We start from the raw sequence: 9,870 nt of genomic DNA, 5'->3' as shown, positions 1-9,870 counted from the left end.
TCTAGACAATCCCCTGAATTCCAGACTGATACATTGTAGCAAACAGGACAGAAAGGTTGCCCTCCCCAATCTCATGTCCTGTGGGTGAAAACAGGAATATTCTCCGTTCACTGACAGTGAGCAGAGATCTTGCACATGTTAAGGAATTGGAAAGTACATTAGAAAGTTTCTTTACTTTTTCTTGTTTTGGGTCCTGCGCCCCTCCCCGGTTTTCTCAGTCGCGCCTCCTCCTTGGTTCTGTGGACGTCGGCTGCTGCATGTATATCTCGCATCTTCACTGTGTAAATAGTTATAGATTTTTAGTGAATGGCGCCTCCCCTCCCCCATGATCAGTAACACGTGGGAAGTTTCTGGGTTATTTTAACTGTACAGCACTGGTATTTCTATATGGGAAGCTTTATGTGTTATTTATGGCGATGATGTTACATCCTTGTTTGAGTCAGGAGTCTGCACACTGGTCTTAGATACCAATAAACTGGTAGATGACACCCCGGGGTCTGCGCCTCGTTCTTACCGTAGGTGATTGGTCGCTGCACGAACCGCGCACCCCCACGTGTGTCCGTACTGTGGTTGCTGCTGTCATTCACCGCGACGGCCGGATGTTACGTTGACAAAAAGCCAATTCACACCGCATGTCAGAATCAGGATCCAGGAGGGCGCCCGGCGGCCTGCCATGAGCGTGCGCCCGGCGGCCTGCCATGAGCGTGCGCCCGGCGGCCTGCCATGAGCGTGCGCCCGGCGGCCTGCCATGAGCGTGCGCCCGGCGGCCTGCCATGAGCGTGCGCCCGGCGGCCTGCCATGAGCGTGCGCCCGGCGGCCTGCCATGAGCGTGCGCCCGGCGGCCTGCCATGAGCGTGCGCCCGGCGGCCTGCCATGAGCGTGCGCCCGGCGGCCTGCCATGAGCGTGCGCCCGGCGGCCTGCCATGAGCGTGCGCCCGGCGGCCTGCCATGAGCGTGCGCCCGGCGGCCTGCCATGAGCGTGCGCCGCAGCTCCTTGGACTTTATAGGACAGCTAGATGTAACCACCAGCACTTGTCACAAACTCTCTGGTAAAGTAACTACAGTTGTGCTCAAATTGGGCAGAATTGTTCCTTTCTTGGCCTTGTTTCAGAAAATATGAATGATAACAAAAAAAACTTTTCCTCCACTCATGGTTATTGGTTGGGTGAAGCCATTTATTCTCAAACTACTGTGTTTTCTCTTTTTAAATCTTTTAATGACAACCAAAAACATCCAAATGACCCTGATCAAAAGTTCACATACCCCAGTTCTTAATACCGTGTATTGCCCCCTTTAACATCAGCTTGAAGTCTTTTGTGGTAGTTGTGGATGAGGTTCTTTATTTTCTCAGATGGTAAAGCTGCCCATTCTTCTTGGCAAAAAGCCTCCAGTTCCTGTAAATTCCTGGGCTGTCTAGCATGAACTGCACGCTTGAGATCTCTCCAGAGTGTCTCAATGATATTGAGGTCAGGAGACTGAGATGGCCTCTCCAGAACGTTCACTTTGTTCTGCTGTAGCCAATGACAGGTCGACTTGGCCTTGTGTTTTGGATCGTTGTCATGTTGGAGTACATGTATGTCAAGTACGTCCCATGCGCAGCTTCCAGGCTGATGAGTGCAAATTTGACTCCAGTATTTGCTGATATCGTGCTGCATTCATCTTTCCTTCAACTTTTACCAAGTTTCCTGTGTCTTTGTAGCTCACATATCCCCAAAATATCAGCGATCCACCTCCGTGCTTTACTGTAGGAATGGTGTTCCTTTCATCATAGGCATTGTTGACCTCTCTCCAAATGTAACGTTTATGGTTATGGCCAACAAGTTAAATTTTGGTCTCATCACTCCAAATTACCTTGTTCCAGAAGTTTTGAGGCTTGTCTCTGTGCTGTTAGGCGTATTGTAGGCGAGATACTTTGTGGCATTTGCGCAGTAATGGCTTTCTTCTGGTGACTCTTTCATGCAGCCCATTTTTCTTCAAGTGCCTTTTTTTTGTATCCCTTTCCTGTGTTATACAGTTCAACTACCTTTTCCCGTAGATCCGTTGACAATTCTTTTGCTTTCCCCATGTCTCACAATCCAGAAACATCAGTGGCTGGATGAAAGATGCAAGAGTCTGTCTGGATCCCAGAAACTCACTCAGCTTTTATGCACACACACTGATTACAAGCAAACAGGTCACAGGTGAGGATGTTACCTTTAGTAGCCATTCAAACCCATTTGTGTCAAATGCTGTGCATGTTATCAGGCCAAAATCATCAGGGTATGTGAACTTTTGATCAGGGTCATTTGGATGTTTTTGGTTGTCATTAAGATTTAAAAAGAGAAAACACAGTAGTCTGACAATAAATGGCTTCACCCAACCAATAACCAGGAGTGGAGAAAAAGGTTTGTTGTTATCATTCATATTCTCTGAAACAAGGCCAAGAAAGGAAAAAGTCTGCTGAGGTGGGGTATGTAAACTTTTGAGCACAGCTGTCTATGTAAAGCAATGAGAGAACCAATAAAACAAAGTGTTGGAGGAGGGGAGGCAGTGGAGTAACCCCGATATCCCCTGTTGTGCCCCCAGCATGGACTCCTGCTCTGACAAGTATGGAATATTGTACATGACATCCAAAAACCCCTATGTGTCTCAGCCTTGATATTCAGGAATCATGAGTAAGGGGGAGAGTTACACAGGACCATAGCGTAATTACAGTTCATATGTCGGGCTGTGCGGGGTACGATGCCCTGTAGTCTGCACAGTGCCTACAGCTTCTGTCCCAATGGTGGGGAGACCTTTCTAGTTTTTTATCCGCACTGTTTTCGTCGTGGTCACTTTATTTTTAAATCCCAGTTTTGTGCATTATAGCAGCCTGGTTTTTAACAAAACTATATATGGTTGCCCGAGCATGGCTCTTTTTATTCTCATTTATTAAAGCTTCTGTTTTATTGGTTCTCTCGTTGCTTTACAAACTAAACTGCTCAAAAAAATAAAGGGAACACTGAAATAACCCATCCTAGATGTGAATGAGTGAAATCTTCTCATTGAATACTTTGTTCTGTAGAAAGCTGAATGTGCTGACAACAAAATCACACAAAAATCATCAATGGAAATCACATTTATTAACCAATGGAGGCCTGGATTTGGAGTCACCCCCAAAATTAAAGTGGAAAAACACACTACAGGCTGATTCAACTTTGATGTAATGTCCTTAAAACAAGTCAGAATGAGGCTGAGTATTGTGTGTGGCCTCCACGTGCCTGTATGACCTCCCTACAACGCCTGGGCATGCTCCTGATGAGGCTGAGTATTGTGTGTGGCCTCCACGTGCCTGTATGACCTCCCTACAACGCCTGGGCATGCTCCTGATGAGGCTGAGTATTGTGTGTGGCCTCCACGTGCCAGTATGACCTCCCTACAACGCCTGGGCATGCTCCTGATGAGGCTGAGTATTGTGTGTGGCCTCCACGTGCCTGTATGACCTCCCTACAACGCCTCAGCATGCTCCTGATGAGGCTGAGTATTGTGTGTGGCCTCCACGTGCCTGTATGACCTCCCTACAACGCCTGGGCATGCTCCTGATGAGGCTGAGTATTGTGTGTGGCCTCCACGTGCCTGTATGACCTCCCTACAACGCCTGGGCATGCTCCTGATGAGGCTGAGTATTGTGTGTGGCCTCCACGTGCCTGTATGACCTCCCTACAATGCCTGGGCATGCTCCTGATGAGGCTCAGTATTGTGTGTGGCCTCCACGTGCCTGTATGACCTCCCTACAACGCCTGGGCATGCTCCTGATGAGGCTGAGTATTGTGTGTGGCCTCCACGTGCCTGTATGACCTCCCTACAACGCCTGGGCATGCTCCTGATGAGGCTGAGTATTGTGTGTGGCCTCCACGTGCCTGTTTGACCTCCCTACAACGCCTGGGCATGCTCCTGATGAGGCTGAGTATTGTGTGTGGCCTCCACGTGCCTGTATGACCTCCCTACAACGCCTGGGCATGCTCCTGATGAGGGTGCGGATGGTCTCCTGTGGGATCTCCTCCCAGACCTGGACTAAAGCATCCGCCAACTCCTGGACAGTCTGTGGTGCAACGTGACGTTGGTGGATGGAGCGAGACATGATGTCCCAGATGTGCTCAATCGGATTCAGGTCTGGGGAACGGGCGGCCAGTCCATAGCTTCAATGCCTTCATCTTGCAGGAACTGCTGACACACTCCAGCCACATGAGGTCTGGCATTGTCCTGCATTAGGAGGAACCCAGGGCCAACCGCACCAGCATATGGTCTCACAAGGGGTCTGAGGATCTCATCTCGGTACCTAATGGCAGTCAGGCTACCTCTGGCGAGCACATGGAGGGCTGTGCGGCCCTCCAAAGAAATGTCACCCCACACCATTACTGACCCACTGCCAAACCGGTCATGCTGAAGGATGTTGCAGGCAGCAGATCGCTCTCCACGGCGTCTCCAGACTCTGTCACGTCTGTCACATGTGCTCAGTGTGAACCTGCTTTCATCTGTGAAGAGCACAGGGCGCCAGTGGCGACTTTGCCAATCCTGGTGTTCTGTGGCAAATGCCAAGCGTCCTGCACGGTGTTGGGCTGTGAGCACAATCCCCATCTGTGGACGTCGGGCCCTCATACCACCCTCATGGAGTCGGTTTCTAACCGTTTGTGCAGACACATGCACATTTGTGGCCTGCTGGAGGTCATTTTGCAGGTCTCTGGCAGTGCTCCTCCTGTTCCTCCTTGCACAAAGGCGGAGGTAGAGGTCCTGCTGCTGGGTTGTTGCCCTCCTACGGCCCCCTCCACGTCTCCTGGTGTACTGGCCTGTCTCCTGGTAGCGTCTCCAGCCTCTGGACACTACACTGACAGACACAGCAAACCTTCTTGCCACAGCTCGCATTGATGTGCCATCCTGGATGAGCTGCACTACCTGAGCAACTTCTGTGGGTTGTAGAGTCCGTCTCATGCTACCACGAGTGTGAAAGCACAACCAACATTCAAAAGTGACCAAAACATCAGCCAGAAAACATTGGTACTGAGATGTGGTCTGTGGTCCCCACCTGCAGAACCACTCCTTTATTGAGGGTGTCTTGATAATTGCCAATAATTTCCATCTATTGTCTATTCCATTTGCACAACAGCATGTGAAATTGATTGTCAATCAGTGTTGCTTCCTAAGTGGACAGTTTGATTTCACAGACGTTTGATTTACTTGGAGTTATATTCTGTTGTTTAAGTCTTCCCTTTATTTTTTTTGAGCAGTGTATTTTACTTTAGTAAGAGGTGTATTAACAACACCGTTCCACTAATGGAGTCCTATATAATAAAATTGGTCATAAACTCATTTTTAGACATAACACATATACTTTTTCTACCGGGGCTTGCTCCCCAGAAAAAGAAAGATATAAGCGTATATTATTGAACCATAAAATCGTTTTTTATTGAAAAAAAAAAGAAATGAAAATAGAAATAAAATACAATATATTGCTTCACAAGAGTGAGCAGGAGGCAAAATGATTCTGTGTGCACAGGCTGTTAGATACAATTGGAAAAATCCTTAATGAAAAAGACCCTCGTGATAGATAGAACTATAGGAAAAACAAGTATATTTCAGTGGGTTGTTCCATAATACCAATTTTGAAGCTAACAATAGCCCAATGCAAGAACAATCCTGGTAGGTGATTCAATCAAAAATGTAAATGTTGTATACACAAGAAAAAAACATTAGACCTTTGTAGATCTGTGCAAGTGCAGGAGAATGGAAACATAGGTGGCCTAGCAAGATGGAAATACGGATCACAGCCAATAAACACCTAGTTTTCCGTGTGACTATTTGATTACGTGCAAATAAATGCAGAGTAAAAATCAGAGGGGTTAATACCTTTGTAAAGTGCTCTGTGCAGCCGCCCGCCCGTCGCTCCGACGCGCGTTTCGTCTAACCTTCAGGGGAGCTATGTTGAATGTATTGCGTGCGTGATATATATAGTGTAGATGTGGATCCCCCATTGCTATCAGGTGTGTGCTCCGGTATTTCCGGTCATAGCCCAGCCTCCAATGGCGCATGCGTAGAATGACCACATCCTCTGAATCATGGAGCTTCAGTTCGCGGCCGGTGAGCTGCAAGCAACAGATTGCTACGCAACACATGCATGCTTGGGATCACAGAGGCCGGGTAAGGAAGAATCCTGGAAGCGGTCAGTGGCGCGCATGCACGCACCAGTGTAGGCAAGTTGCTAAGGTATGCAGGAATAGTGATGTATTTGAGTCAGTGTTGACATCTGTAGCTATCCTATTATAAAAGCCGATATCACGCAGCTGCGAGCGCATGGGCCATTACCCATTTAAACTGGATCAATATATAAATGTGCATATGCAATCAAGATAAACAATAAGAAATAGCATGCAACATATTCCAGACAATATTGTAAATAGTAGACAAGCACGTCCTCATTACACAAATAAACATTATTCAATGACAATTCAAGTAAGATGCACAAGCTTGACATATATTTGCAAGTTAATATATATATGAATAAATGAATGATAAAGAATGAAAATAGATACGAAAAGAATGTATTGAAGAAGAATACACTGTGCTCCAAATTATTATGCAAAAAGTGTTTAGGAGTGATAAGGTAAGAATTTTTTTGTTTGTCAGTTAAACTCATTGATGGTGATGTGTGTCAGGGCTCTTTATATCACTGTAAGCAATTGCAGACACCTGTGCTAATTATTTTGGCAGATGTGTCCAATGAAAGGCAAGACTACTTAAGAAGGCTGTCCCACATTATTAAGCAGCCTACATTTTCTGCCAAAATGGGAAAGAAAAAGGATGTGTCGGCTGCTGAGAAGCAACAAATTGTGGAGTGTTTAGGTCAAGGCATGACTACAATCAACATTGCCAAGACACTTCATCCTGATCATCGCACAATCAAGAAGTATGTAGCTGATTCACAGTACACACGTGTGCGTGCTGATAAGGGAAAATTGAGGACTCTTTCCTACAGGCAATTACGTCAGGTTAAAAGAGCAGCGGCAAAAAAGCCTTGTCATAGCAGCAGACAAGTTTTTGAAGCTGCTGGTGCCTCCAACGTCCCCCGAACAACAAGATGCAGAGTCCTTCAGAGGTTTGCAGCTGTCGACCTCCTCTATCCACTGCACACAAGCAGAAACGGCTCCAGTGGGCCAAACAATACATGAAGACTGACTTCAAAACTGTTTTGTTCACCGATGAGTGCCGTGCAACGCTCGATGGTCCAGATGGATGGAGTGGAGGATGGGTGGTTCATGGACACCCCATGCAAACATGGCTACTGCGCTAACAAAGGAGGAGGTGGAGTAATGTTTTGGGCTGGAGTCATGGGGAGAGAGATTGTCGGCCCCTTTAGGATCCCTGAAGGGGTAAAGATGAACTCCATAATGTATGTTGAGTTTCTCAAACAGCACTTCCTTCCATGGTTCAAGAAGAAGAACCGTGCATTCCGCAGCAAGATCATTTTCATGCATGATAATGCCCCGTCTCATGCTGCACATAACACATCTGCATCTCTGGCTGCTGTGGGTATAAAACGGGACAAACTTATGGTGTGGCCCCCATGCTCCCCTGACCTCAACCCCATTGAGAACCTCTGGAGCATCATCGAAAGGAGTGTCTATGATGGCGGGAGGCAGTTCACATCTAAGCAACAGCTCTGGGAGGGTATTCTGTCCTCATGCAAAACAATTGAAGCAGAAACCATCCAAAACCTGACAAATTCAATGGACGAGAGAGTTCAGAAGCTCCTTTCCAACAAGGGGTCCTATGTGCAAATGTAACATCACCTAGAATAAAGTTTTGAGTTGAAAACTGTTTGATTTCAGTGTGTAATAACCTGCTAATGCTTATAATTTCACAAATGACCATTTTTTTGTTCTTTATTAAAATTAAAAGGTTGAAAACTCTGCTGTGCATAATAATTTGGAACATGCATTTTGAGTGCAGTTTGAGTGTTTTATTTTTTAAAAAATATACTGTTATCATAGGCAGTTTATACAAAAACCTTTCAATTGTACTCTAATAGTTATTTGACTTCAAAATTACAATGACTGAAATTCATATAGGTAATTTGGGAAAATCTGAGAAAATATTATTTGCATAATAATTTGGAACACAGTGTAAATAGGAATGAAAAAAACCCCGAATAAAATATATTGAAAAATGATAAAAAAATGTAAGTAAGAGGTGTGTAGACTTTTGCAACCAATTGTTTATTGCTCCAATGCACCCAAAATCCCATTCATGGCACGATATTGCCCCATCTTAGATATGTGCCCCAAGACTGGGCCTAGCGTACACTGCAAACGTGTCCATAGAAGCTCATCAGCCCAATGGAGGCCAAAAGAACACACCATGAACCCTGCAGAGTAGCAGGAGACCCGCCGCCTGCCATGAGCGCTCCACAGGAACCGCCGCCTGCCATGAGCGCTCCACAGGAGCCAATTGCCATGAGCACTCCACAGGAGCCGACATTTGCCATGAGCGCTCCACAGGACCCGCCGCTTACCATGAGCTCTCCACAGGACCCGCCGCCTGCCATGAGCTCTCCACAGGACCCGCCGCTTACCATGAGCGCTCCACAGGAGCCGCCACCTCCCATGAGCTCTCCACAGGACCCACCACCTCCCATGAGCTCTCCGCGAGACCGACTATATAATGAGAGCACCTTGCAAATCACTGCTAAATATCAGAAGCAACCCACGAGACAGGCTGTGTATCGGGGACACCCCACAAGACCAGCCGTATACCGAGAACACCCCACAAGACCAGCCGTATACCGAGAACACCCCACAAGACCTGCCGTATACCGAGAACACCCCACAAGACCTGCCGTATACCGGGAACACCCCACAAGACCTGCCGTATACCGGGAACACCACACAAGACCTGCCGTATACCGGGAACACTCCATGAGACCTGCCGTATACCGGGAACACTCCACGAGACCTGCCGTATACCGGGAACACTCCATGAGACCTGCCGTATACCGGGAACACCCCACAAGACCCGCCGTATACCGGGAACACCCCACAAGACCCGCCGTATACCGGGAATACCCCACAAGACCTGCCGTATACCGGGAACACTCCATGAGACCTGCCGTATACCGGGAACACTCCATGAGACCTGCCGTATACCGGGAACACCCAACAAGACCAGCCGTATACCGAGAACACCCCACAAGATCCGCCGTATACTGGGAACACCCCACAAGACCCGCCGTATACTGGGAACACCCAAGACCAGCCGTATACTGAGAACACCCCACAAGACCTGCCGTATACCGGGAACACCCCACAAGACCTGCCGTATACCGGGAACACCACACAAGACCGGCCATATACTGAGAACACCCCACAAGACCTGCCGTATACCGAGAACACCCCACAAGACCTGCCGTATACCGGGAACACCCCACAATACCAGTCGTATACCGAGAACACTCCATGAGACCTGCCGTATACCGGGAACACCCCACACGACTTGCCGTATACCGGGAACACTCCATGAGACCTGCCATATACCGGGAACACCCCACAAGACCTGCCGTATACCGGGAACACCCCACAAGACCCGCCGTATACCGGGAACACCCCACAAGACCTGCTGTATACCGGGAACACTCCATGAGACCTGCTGTATACCGGGAACACCCAACAAGACCTGCCGTATACCGGGAACACCCAACAAGACCTGCCGTATACCGGGAACACCCCACAAGACCCACCGTATACTGGGAACACCCCACAAGACCCACCGTATACCGGGAACACCCCACAAGACCCGCCGTATACCGGGAACACCCCACAAGACCCGCCGTATACCGGGAACACTCCATGAGACCTGCCGTAT

Source organism: Phyllobates terribilis, unplaced genomic scaffold, assembly GCF_046119375.1.
Source record: "Phyllobates terribilis strain yellow unplaced genomic scaffold, ASM4611937v1 Scaffold_8__6_contigs__length_399053987, whole genome shotgun sequence".
Taxonomy (NCBI): Eukaryota; Metazoa; Chordata; class Amphibia; order Anura; family Dendrobatidae; genus Phyllobates; species Phyllobates terribilis.
This window is presented reverse-complemented; position numbering follows the sequence as displayed.